Raw genomic sequence first — 13285 nt, forward strand, 5'->3', positions numbered from 1 at the left:
ATTTCAGAAATTGATTGATCCAGTATTGTACCTTTTTTTTTTTTTTTTCGGTTGGCTTAATACCTTCTTTCAAATTTTTGAATGTATAAATGTGAGTAGCAATAGGTACAAAGTGAACGTGGTTTTTAAGAAGTTTTAAAATATGTTTTGGATTTCTAGTCAGATGTTTGTATCACATTCCTTTTATAAATTTTAATATTAAAAAACTGCTGGGGTGCCTGGGTGGCTCAGTCAGTTAAACAGTTAAACATCTGACTTCGGCTCAGGTCATGATCTCCTGGTTTGTGAGTTCGAACCCTGCGTAGGGCCTGCTTCGGATTCTGTGTCTCTCTGTCTCTGCCACTCCCCCACTTGTGCTCTGTCTCTCTCTCAAAAATGAATACAATAAAAATATTTAGGGGCGCCAGGGTGGCTCAGTCGGTTGAACGTCCGACTCTGGTCCAGGTCGTGATCTCACAGTTTGTGGGTTTGAGCCCCGTGTCAGGCTCTGTGCTGACAGCTCGGAGCCTGGAGCCTCCTTCAGATTCTGTGTCTCCTTCTCTCTCTGCCCCTCCCCTGCTTGTGCTCTGTCTCATTCTCTCAAAAATAAATGTAAAAAAAATTTTTTTTAAATACTTAAAAAATGAAAAAAACTGCTTCCTTTGTATATTGATATCCTTTTGACTTTGGCAAAGAAATTATAGAAATCATATAAAAATGTATCTTGGATGGGGCGCCTGGGTGGCTTGGTCGGTTAAGCGTCCGACTTCGGCTCAGGTCATGATCTCGCGGTCTGTGAGTTCGAGCCCCGCGTCAGGCTCTGTGCTGACAGCTCAGAGCCTGGAGCCTGCTTCAGATTCTGTGTCTCCCTCTCTCTCTGACCCTCCCCTGTTCATGCTCTGTCTCTCTCTGTCTCAAAAATAAATAAACGTTAAAAAATATTTTTAAAAAATGTATTTTGGTTAATCTGTCAGCAAGAAGGAGCAAAAATGTGATCTTTAATGGCTGTCATTGCGATTTCTTTTTATAATTGGTAAAATATGACACTGAAAAGAATTATAACCTGTAATTCATTGGTGACCTACCCTGATTATGTGATTTATCAGAGAAGCTACAATTTTTTGACAAAAAGTTTATGAAATTTAAAATTCAGAATTCAATAAATAGCCAACATTTATGAAGGATCTTTGATTTTTTTTTTGAAGGTGGGTATAGGGAGATGAATCAAATATGATAGCGTATTACAAATTGTAGAAAACTGCTGCGTGCAAAAACGAGGCTTAATTCCATGGATGAGTATGTTATTCTCTATAGTTACATACTCCTATGGTTGCTTTTAAGTATGCCACACTTTCTAATTATTGTGGCTTTGTGATTTTAAAGACGTGAGAAACCAGTAAGTACCAGAAGGCTCTTTCCAACAACACTTCTGCTATGGGATATCCATTCTCCTTTAAAAAATTTTTATTCCTTATTTTGCCCCATTGCATTTTAGTTAATAGTGCCTGACAGGATCCTAAGTGTTAATGTAGCCAGTTTAGAACTTGGATTCCTTCAGAGCAGATTTGTCCAGTATGGTTTAAATACTCTTGACTAGCAGCTGACCAACTCTTAAGTAACTGCTTTAAAAATGTACACATCTGTCCACATATACCCTGTGAACAGTAGAACTCCTGAGTAGAATCTGGCTTTAATAACCTCATTAAATTAAATACCCTGTGTGTGTGTGTGTGTGTGTGTGTGTGTGTGTGTGTGTGTGTGTGTGTTTTAAGGTTTTGTTCTTCTTGGGAAAAGTCCATTTTTGTTACTTTCAGAAACATTTTCGTAGATTAGGTCCTGCAGCTTTAGAATTAAGTTAAATTTTTCTTATCCTAAATGAGAATCCAAAGTGTTCAAATTCCTTCATTGTAAACGTGAGTCTTCAACTCCTCACTTGGCTTTTACATCATAAATGTTATTGATATCACTGCGTCTTTAAGAACGTTTTCTGAGTTGTTGCACGCATGCCCTCTTAAGAATTAAAGATGGATCAAGGAAAATGATGTTATTGAACATAAAACTTTCATATGTTTCTTTTTTCCACGTGTGAAATGAGTCCCCGTTTCTTTCTGCAGATTTTCTTTCACGTGCTCTCTTTCTAACACACTCTTGTCTCATCCTTTCTGCCCCTTTCCTCCCATTTGTTCTGTTCTGCTCTGCTTGGCTTTACATTTAGGCTGTTGCAGTTCTAAACCTTCTTAGCCAAGCCTTTATCTTCCTGCCTTGGTCTCTGTTCTTCCGTCAGATGCTGGCCTTCCCACCTCCTGGCCTGCATCAGCTCTCCTTTATTATTGGATTCTTTGTCTTTCTTTTTTGGATAGTGTTCTGCATTCCTCTGTTTGTTGTTTCTTGGTACTTTAGAAAAAATACTTAAATTCCTTTACTCTGCTTCCCAGAGTGTGTAATGAGAAGAAGAAATAGAAACAACTCTTGAAGGACAGGTATACAAGGCTCTTTAAAAAAGAATATGGTAGTGCAGCTGACACTATTTTAAAAAGCGTTCCCAGTTCAGAGTAGTTAGATAGAAGGAATAAATATTGCGATGGCTATAGGGAAGATATTGCCTGACTTTAACAAAAAAAATCTGTTTTTAACTTAAAGAGGTTGTAGGCAGTATTTGTATAGCCAAAATATCCTTAGAAAATGTTAGAAATATTTTTATAGTTAAGACGATTATTGTAAAGTTATATTATTTGTATTTATCTTTATGGTCTTTGGTATTTTATGGTAAACCAGCTTCATCTATTTGTCTTCGAATACTTTATGAAAAAGGCCTATCAAATATAAGTAAATAAAAGTCAAAAAATTTCTTCTTTTCAAGTAGCTAGAAGTCCTCTCTTACCCGCTGCCCACTTCTCAAATTCCTTTTTACACAATTTGTCAGCAGTGTTTTATTGATAGACTTTTTTCTTCTCATTTACATTCAAGTAATGCCATCTATTTGTAGTGAAATTCTGTGAATAACTTATTTGTTAATCTTTAAAGTTCTAGAATATGCCTGCGATAGGTTTAGAATTCATATAAAGTCATTACTGAGCAAAGGAGTGAAAAAAATTCTCTGTTTTTATAATAAAATGAAATTTGGAACTTCTTCATTTTCTCTATTTTTTTTGTTGTTATTTTCATTTTTTTTGTGGCCCTGGGGATGTGGGGAGAATGCTGTTTAGTTTTTTGCTAACTTAAGTACTTTTGGATTCCTAGGTTTAGTTTGTTTTTCCATTAATGGAATTTATATAAGTACGAGATACTTTTAAATCAAAGTTGAAGCTACTTAGTACTGCTTTTTTATCCCCCCTGAAACTTTCTCTGTTCATTTATGTCCATTATAACCTTTTAGGGGACTATATGGAAATAAAAGCTTGGGGATAGTAGGTGGTATAATTGAAATGTAGACCATAATCTGTTCTTTGTTTGTTTTACCAAATTAGTTAGGGATTCTGAGGATACATTTTGAATATTTGTGTATGTTTAGCGTTTTGTTCCTTTGTGAGAAATCTCTCAGTGTGACTTGTTTTTAGCAGGATGTGTCTTGAATTGTGGGCCGGTCACTCTTGAAAAGTGTTAAGCCCTTTAAGCACACTGGTCAGACTCCGAGAGGGAAGCCTACAGGTTTATCAGCACTCCTTAGCCTGACAGCACAGCATACCCTTCTACGTTGCACAGCAACAGCCTCCTAGCAACCATAATAGACTGAATTTCTAAGAGTGACCAGGCCGGATGTAATAATAAAGCGAGAGGTGCAAACAGTTGTCATGGTTTTCTTTTCACAGTGAGCTAGTCCGATTCAGGGAAGCCTACCCTTTCAAACCTGGGCAAACTTCATATAAAACCGCTACCGTTTGTGCCCAGGCCTTCTGACACTAAAGGAGTAAGACTGCTACCAAATTCAGAACGATACTGGTTAAAGAAACAGGATGCTCAAAATAAAAAGAGGAAAGGATTATCACGTAACGAAGTTTCCAGGGAATTATGTTCTCGAAGACTCTTTAACCATAAACTTAAAATGGAGCTGTGGTAAAACAGCTACAACGAATATGCTTTTTAAAAATCAGAATCAGAGTTGTGTTTTCTCTCTTTGAGATCTGCTGTATTAATTTTTGTAGCCAGCTCTCGGAGTTTTGTTTGTAGTTTAAGTGCACGTGCGCATAAACCTGATGCTCGTGAGAACTGAAAATTTACCTTATAAAGACGCCATTTGAACTATACATAAACAGTGTTTTTTGAAATTGTGAATTAATAGCTGACGGAGCAGAGGATTTACCGAAGAAGAATGAAGTGGCAACATGTACAGTCCCCCACAGTGACGGGAAAAGTGTCTGTGATATTCCTGAAGGCGTAATACTGTGCTATAACTTTGTCAGCATTTCTCCTGTGTATTCTTGAGTGTGCGCTTGCTTATGTAGCCATGAAAAAGAGATTAATTCAGATGCGTTCATAGCCTGGAACAGGATGCCTCCATCAAAAGAAACAGATCCTCATACAGCTTGCTGGAGTTGGGACTGGGGCCACACAGCCTTTGACAGCAAGAAGCTGTAAATATACACACACGCTAATACCCTTGATTTGTTCATCTTTTGTGGCAGCGTTTGGAAAAGATTGTTAAAGTGGCAGTTAGAGTAAAGACTGGCAATTACAGTAAAGAGCAGAAATTAGGTATTTGTGACCTATTATATTTCATTAAAAGACTTCCTTATTAAAATGGCACCGCTTACTCTCATTACTTGACAGCTGCCCTAAACAGATGAGAAAATACACAGCTTCAGCTAAAGGTAGAATCAACCTCTTAAGCGAGCGCATGGCGTGGAACCAAGCACGTCGTACACAAACTATTTCTTTTTTAAACAGTAAATTTGCTTTAGGTAGAGATGTTTATCAGTGGTTGAGTGTGGCGTGCTCTTTTGCATTTCTATAATAGTTTACCCGCATTGGCATTTTCCCATCAGGATATTTTAATGCCCCCACCTGACGTCGCACTAGCTTCCCAGTAGAGAGGATCTTCTTGTGAGGCATCAGAGATCCAGGGATCAGCTTGGAGGCTTTTTTCTGCTAACCGATGAATTATTATTCCAATCCAGTGTAAATACTACCTTTAGCAGGCAGGACCAAACTTTTGGAAGTTTTAGCACACGATTATTAATTTCTGAAATGCTACAAAAACTTTTTTAGTTTATGTTTATTTTTGAGAGAGAGAGAGAGAGAGAGAGAGAGAGAGCACGAGTGGGGAGGGGCAGAGAGAGAGAGGGAGGCAGAATCCGAAGCAGGCTCCAGGCTCCGAGCTGTCAGTACAGAGCCCAACATGGGGTTGGAACCCATGAACTGTGAGATCGTGACCTGAGCTGAAGTTGGACGCTTACGCAGCTTGAGCCACCCGGGCGCCCCTAATTTCTGAAATAGTTTTAATATTTTTACCCCTTAGTAAGCCAGTAGAGTCCCAGTGAGTTTAACACTAGAATTTAGGCATTACTTTCACAAGATGGAATTGTTTGTTTTTCTAGAGAAAACAATCACGATGTGGCCGTGGTTACCTTCCATGATATTTCTGAAGTTTTACTGCCACTTGACATTGTGGCATCCGTATTTTGCATAGCGACCGCATAGCACTTTCTAGAACCGTCCTCTCAGTGATTCTGAATTGTAGTTGAGCCTGCTACACCATCTGACCATTTGTAACTGTGTCCCTGTCTTTTGCATGGTGAAGCCTGCTGATGCCCTGTAGTTCCGTCTCTTGAGTGTGAGCTCACAGCTCACTCTTGAGGACACAAACACAGGTTCGTTGTGAAGCTGGCTTGTGGGAAGATCACCTGCCCCAGCTAATCTTGAATATGGAAGTTTGTGAGGACCGTCACAATATTAGGAGAAGGCTGTCGGAGTGCTTGCACGGAACTGTAAGATTTCCACAAAGACCCAAACTGTACCACGTGAGACAATCACATGCCTATTCTACACACACAAATATCCATGACTCCTTGCGTCCCTACCTTACAAAATGTAAATACCTGATGCGTATCGTGTGAGGACCGTCAGCTTGCAAAATTGTTAGGCAGAGGCGTGAGTCCTAGTCTTTTGGGTAGAAGAGACCTGAGTTCAAGTTCCCGTTTAGTCATTTGATAGGTAATTATCCTTAAACTTATCCCTTCACTACTTTGATCTCATATTTTTTAATGTAAGTATGGAGATATTGCCTATTCAGTTGGGTTGTAATGAAAAAGCGGAAGACAAAATGAGCTAAGTTAGCACGACAACCTGGAATTCGCAATCCCAGTGTGGATGGTCAGTAGCTCAGTCTCTGGTAGGGTATGAGGAAGGTTTTGCAGAAGAGGGTGGCTGCTGAAAATAGTAACATGGAACTGGATATAATTAGAAACAAAATTGTTTTCAAAGAGAGCTACGATGCGCTGTGTATTTTGCTAAGTCATTTCCAGTATTGGTCAGTAGAGAGGGTTTTTTAAAACTTTTATGGAGCGACCCCTTTTCACAGAGTCAGATCTGGGGACGTGACCTTTAAAGGTGGCAAGAGCAGCAACTGATAGGAACAGTATGTCCGTCCGGACAGATGAAATACTTATTCCCCGCACAAAAGGTAGAATTTAAAGAATAGAGCACGTTTCTTTATCTTGGTAAATATGTACAGCGATCGTTACATCCTGTAAACATTTAAGCCTCTCTTCAAGTTCTTCTTGCGTGTAAAGAACTGTAAGAGCACACACAAGTGCCCAAGCTTGTGTTAACACTTGACGTTGTTGTTCTAGGAGACCTGAAAATGAGTATCAGCTTCTGTTGAGAAGTAAGGCAACAGTGGAGTCCCATAAACACCCGATTACTCCTTTTTGGTCTAGCCCTAAAAAATGTTCAACGTGCTCCCCATTGATTTGTAAAATCGAGTTTAAGTTTTCACGTATACTGTTGTTGCTAAAGAGACCGTAAGGCATTTAATATAATGAGAAGATAGTATTTTCAGAAGAATAGAAGTGGCTTTGAAATATAATGGTTTGAAGTAGCTAGTGGGATTAAACTGGTTTAGGCAATGGCTATCCTATTTCAATTCTTTGAAGAAGGTAATTTCAGCCTTAGCTTAAGGAGAGGAGGCGGAACAGAACGTGCTTAATGCTTAATGTTGCCTTGATATTTTAAGAGGGAGAATACTGAGCGACTGTGATACTTAGAGGCAGGGGAAAATAGCACTTAAGGGTACATAGCTACAGTCTTTTTTAATTTTATTTTTTTTAAACGTTTATTTATTATCGAGAGACAGACACAGAGTGTGAGCACGGGAGGGGCCGAGAGTTGCAGAGACACAGAATCTGAAGCAGGCTGTCGGCACGGAGCCCGATGCGGGCTCAAACCCATGAACCGTGAGATCATGACCTGAGCTGAAGTTGGACACTTAACCGACTGAGGCACCCAGGCATCCCTACACAGCTACAGTCTTTTAGACAAAACCACCAGCTGTTACTGGTAGTTTGGTGATTTTAAAACAATGAATTTTTTTTTTCCTGAGCATGATTTATGTGCTTATATTGTTTTTTCTTTTGTTTTTTTTTTTAAGTTCTATTTCTTTTCAGAGACAGAGCAGAGAAGGGGCAGAGAGGGGGAGAGAGAATCCCGAGCAAGCTCCATGCTGTCAGTGCAGAGCCTGACACAAGGCTCGAACTCATGATACAGGGCTCGAACTCATGAGCCATGAGATCATCTTCAGGTTTTAAATTTCAGAGCCAAATGAAATACAATTCTGTTCTGACAGAAGCCGGTTTTTTGACATCCACGAATATGTAACTCTGACTTATCTTGTACATAAGGTACAATTGTCCACTTGTAAAAATGTAGAACATAATTGTACCTTTTATGTTTAATTGAATATTATGTCCAGCTCAGTGAAGATTCATACATTAGCTTCATAAATACTCTCTTTGCATAGAAGTTTTTCTCCTACAAATGAAGATGTTTTCACTTGCTCTTTTTCATGTTATCTTTTTTTCCCCTTGATATTCTTACTGCTTTGAGTTGTTGAATTGGGGAGCTATAGTATGTGTACGTACACATTTATATACATGTGTATGTAAATATACACACGTACGTATGGAATAACATACACTTGCTTTTCAGTACAGTCTCAAGTTAGAATTACTCATGTGGAGATAATTGCTAGGTGAGAAAAACTAAACTGCAAGACGAGTCTAAACTCTCACTACTGGTAAGGTCTTTTCACATGAACGTGTTTTATGCAAACTGTATACTGTACATAAATGGTGCTCTACATGTGAACAGAGGACGCCTAGGGTCACCAACCCCAGGAGGTCCTTCCTCTTAAAACCATGTGGATGTGAGGCTGCATTTTCTTAATATACTCAACCCAGACAGCAGATTGAGTAGAGAAGTCTACGTGAGAAGCCAATCGTCTTCTTGTTTAGTTTTTTAGTTTTTTATTTTAATGTTTTTATTTTTCAGAGAGAGAGAGAAAGAGAGAGTGTAAGCAGGGGAGGGGCAGAGATGGTGGGGGGGTGGGAGACGACAGAGGACCTGAAGCGGGCTCCATGTTGACAGCAGAGAGCCTGAGGCAGGGCTCAAACTCACAAACCATGAGATCATGACCTGACCCGCAGTCAGAGAGGTGCCCTGGGAAGCCAGTCGTCTTCTATTGAGCAAGACGTTAAAAGAAATTTATAAAAACAGAAAACAGGGGCGCCTGGGTGGCTCAGTCGGTTGAGCGTCCGACTTCAGCTCAGGTCACGATCTCACGGTTCGTGAGTTCGAGCCCCGCGTCAGGCTCTGGGCTGATGGCTCAGAGCCTGGAGCCTGCTTCCGATTCTGTGTCTCCCTCTCTCTCTGCCCCTCCCGCATTCATGCTCTGTCTCTCTCTGTCTCAAAAATAAACATTAAAAAAAAATTAAAAAAAAAACAAACCAGAAAACAATGCCACTGTTCTCATTAATGCATTAATGTTTTTTTTCTTTGGGAAAATTTAGGTATACTTCATAAACATATGTTTATGTTAAGATGTAATGGTTTTATTGTCATTTTCAAATTAATACTGCTTTTCTACTTTATTTTCTAATATACTGACTGGATAGACATAGCTGGTGACGTACCAAAGCTTATTATTACTAGCTGGAGAGAGTCAACATTGCCCATCTCCTCTTAACTCCGCATTCCACATTCAGATGTTACATTGCTAGCTTGAAATGAGTCATGTTGGGAGTATTTACACTATGGAAATGAGCAAAAGCTACAAATCTGGCTCTTTTGAGGGGTCGGAAGGGGAGCTGACAGACATTTATCGGTGCCCCACCAGACAGAACACACAGAAACAAAAGTTCTTTGGGGGTCTCAAAAAAAATTTAAGATCTAAGTGGGTTCCAGGACCAAAAAATCTGCTTACTATAAAAGAACTGGTTTTAATTACTTTACTTTGCAAGTTAACACCAACGTCCATGCTAATGTGTGATCAAAGCAGATTTTTAGCCAGGTGCTCTGCCTTTGGAGGCACTTCACCCGTCTCTCCTGTGCTGCCTTCCAACGAGAATAACTCCATGAAGCGATTTGAAGTCTATAAAGAGCCCTGTCCTTTGTGGTTCCCCCCATGACGAGCACACAGCTTAGTTACCTGTGGACTGATTCGAGACCATCAGTACTATGGTGACTCAGAAAAATGGAGACAAGGTTCCGGTCTGGAATAATTTTAGAGAAGTCTTCCGGAAGGAGGGTAGACATGAGATGGATCTTGAAGGGTGTATGGGTGTATTGCCGTGAGGAAGGAGTTAAGCACGTGCTAGAGGTAGAGGCAGATTATCTTGGTGTGAAGAATTTCTTGGGAAATAACGAAGCAGATAGAAGTGGAATGGAAAATCAGGCGAAGGATTTGGAACTTAACCGGACAGGGCATAACCAACCAGCGTTTACTTTTACCGTGGCTCAAACGTGAAGGTGAAAATGGTGCTTTAGGGAGATTAATCTGGCAGATGTGTGTGGATGAGCAGGGAGTGAGTCAAGCAAGGTAAACTTCTCTTGATCATCTGAAAGGAAGTAGATAGAGTGAAGAACCTGGCCTTTTAATTCCGAAAGACGTTGGTTAGAATCCTGCTGCTGCTCTGTGACTTTCAATTCATGGATAAAAATGTAAAACTATGCAGATGTAATAGCCAGTGGGGTTGTAAGTAACACGAAGAGCGTGGACGAGTTGAGTATCGATTAGATGCCAGTATGGTGCCAGGACTTTCAGTGAGAGATACTGTTTATGCTCCTTTTACTGTTACCACCTCCGCACTACTGGCATAATAATCCTTGTTTGATGCGTTATAATGAAGATTGGAGCTGGAGACCCGTTATTGGAAATGAGATGTGGAAACAGGCCCAGCCCTAACCCTTATGGGTATAAGAATACAAATGGAAGCTCACTCATTGTGTTTCTACATACTTAAATGCGGCGGATCCGCTGTTAGGTAAAATATGCTCTTACCTCATAATTTGACCGATACAACTTTATAAGGTGACGGATGACCATTTAGAATTCTCAGTTTTTTGGGGTGCCTGGGAGGCTCAGTCAGTTAAGCGTCTGACTTCGGCTCAGGTCATGACCTCACGGTTCAAGAGTTCGAGCCCTGCATCCCACTCTGTGCTGGCAGCTCGGAACTTGGAGCCTGCTTTGGATTCTGTGTCTCCCTCCTTCGCTGCCCCTTCCCTGCTCGCACTCTGTCTCTGTCTCTCTCTGTCTCAAAGATAAGTAAACATTAAAAATTAAAAAAAGAATTCTCAGGGGTGCCTGGATGGCTTAGTCGGTTAAGTGTTCAACTTCAGCTCAGGTCATGATCTCGCGGTTTGTGAGTTCGAGCCCCGTGTCGGGCTCTGTGCTGACAGCTTGGAGCCTGGAGCCTGCTTCGGATTCTATGTCTCTCTCTTGCTCTCTGCCCTTCCCCCACTCATGCTCTGTCTCTATCTCAAAAATAAACATTAAAAAATTAAAAAAAGAATTCTCAGATTTTTTGGTTTTGTTCTAGAATATAGTGGCAAAGGGAGGACTGGCCTTCTGTCACGTCGTCCCTGTCCTGCAGTCTGCCTCCTCCTCCCCGTCTCCTAGGCTCTTGGCTGTAACGTGTCCACGTGCCCTATTCCTTGCAAGCTATGTATTGACTACCTCTTGGGTCTGGAGGTGGGTATGCCCGCCTCTCCATCTGCCCTGGGGCCGATAGTCCAGGGCTCTGCGAGGGGATCCGACTCCTGGAAATTTGCCAAGGCAGAGTCCAGAGGAGTCAGAGAGCATGGACCTGGGCTGGGCAGATTTCTCATTTTATGGGGAAGATCCCAGGGAAGTGGCCCCTTTTGCCTGGGTAGTTATCCAGCGTGAATGAGATTAGCAGGATGTGCTTACTGATCAGTTGTGGGGTATGAGAAAATGAGAGTGTCAAAGGTGAAAGATCACTGGGTTGCAGGAGAGTTATAAAGCCACTGAGAAAGTTAGGACAGACGAGGAGGGCCCTGAGTAACTGTTTTGCTCACCATTGTATCCCGTGGCACCAAATCAGCTTCTAGCACGTTACCAAGTGCATGGTTGCGACTCAGTAAGTGTTGAAGGGCAAGATGAAGATACTTGAAAAGCTGTGCCAGTGGCGTGAGAAGAAAGGCATTCTAGAATAAAGAAGGAAAATAAGTTCTTGCGGGGCCAGTGTAAGAGCTTTGAGGGAGGAAGCATTTTGCTGTGCTTGGCGTGGTAGTGTGCGAGCTAGTTGTGTGTGGGGACTGTGCACATCTAATACTGGTACGGGTGGGACCTAGTGTGGTTGCCACTCTTTCTTAAACGAATAATTGAATAATGTTAAATGAGAACAGCTTTTAAGAAACGAATTGGATTTTAAGTTTAGAATGACCCGTGGCAAACACAAATTTGCACCATCAGTGAAGCGTGATGGTGGTCAAGGAACCTGAGATCGTTCCAGAAATGAAGAGATTCTGCGCAGTGGTGTTCGTATCAGATGGGGTGGTGAAAGGTGTTCAAGCCGGACGTTATGCTTGTAACCCGTTGGAGGAGGGTAGAGGACACTGATTAACTGTAGATTAGCCACCGAAAAAGTTAGGTATAAGGGAGGGTGGTTGGAGAAAAAAAAACTTGAAGGAGCTGGGAGGGTTATCTTAGAAACATCTAATTGTGGCTGTGTAACACTCCTAGTTCTTTTGTTCAAAATTGTGTTTCCAAGTATGGTCTAGTCACTTAGTTGACGATAACTATCCGATACCTCAGGTCAGAAAATATTCTGTATTTCATAATGACGATAAAGTCACAGGAAAGTCTGATAATAGCGTTAAAATTGCCAAGTTCTTTTTGAGAACTCTGGTGTGTTAATTAGTGTAGATGATTGCACTTTGGCTGTATCTGACTCGTAATCGACTAAATACACAGCAAACACCTGTGATTATTTTAGTGATCCTTGTCTCGTTTAAGTAACCCCAAATATGTGTATTTAGACTGTTGCCTGTTCATATAGACTCAGCTGTGCCTGTTTTCTGTGTTATTTTTCTAAGTTTAATGGGCCCACATAAAAATTTATGGTAACTGTCACTTAAAGTCATCTTTACCCTCAAAGAAAAAAAGAAAACAAACAAAACTAGATCACCCCAGGTAGCTCTGATGCTGTTTATAGTGACTAAGTGATCAGATATATTCTGTACTAAGTTGATCTCTGATCCCATGGGTCAAATTTAGGGCAAAAAAAGCATGAACATATATAATAAGCAAATGCACTTAAGTACATGTTTGTATTGCTAAAATTTATTAGCAAATAAAAATCATTAGTATAAAAGCGATCTTGCTTGTTCTCTGCTGAACCGAAGATTTCTTTTTAAAATTTTCATAAGACTGAATAATCATCCATTTCTTATTAATTTTTGTAGCTTTCTGATCTGCTTATGTATTGTTTTTGCTTGTTTATTTTTAAGAAACAAATGTTTAATTATTATTACTAAAATTTTTTAAAAATGTTTTTAATGTTTATTTTTTTTATTTTTTTTAATTAATTTTTTTTCAACGTTTTTTTTTTTTTTATTTATTTTTGGGACAGAGAGAGACAGAGCATGAACGGGGGAGGGGCAGAGAGAGAGGGAGACACAGAATCGGAAACAGGCTCCAGGCTCCGAGCCATCAGCCCAGAGCCTGACGCGGGGCTCGAACTCACTGGACCGCGAGATCGTGACCTGGCTGAAGTCGGGCACTTAACCGACTGCGCCACCCAGGCGCCCCTTAATGTTTATTTTTGAGAGAGAGACAAAGCGTGAGTGGCAG

General features: G+C 40.6%; 1 protein-coding gene across 8 annotated transcripts in view; it reads left to right on the plus strand.

Moving 5' to 3' along the window:
• Positions 1-13285, plus strand: part of RFX3 (regulatory factor X3) — a 291634-nt gene that overhangs the window by 24337 nt on the left and 254012 nt on the right. The gene's annotated exons all lie outside the window — the stretch shown is intronic.

This window comes from Panthera pardus, unplaced genomic scaffold (assembly GCF_024362965.1).
Source record: "Panthera pardus isolate Hobbes unplaced genomic scaffold, ASM2436296v1 HiC_scaffold_20, whole genome shotgun sequence".
NCBI lineage: Eukaryota > Metazoa > Chordata > Mammalia > Carnivora > Felidae > Panthera > Panthera pardus.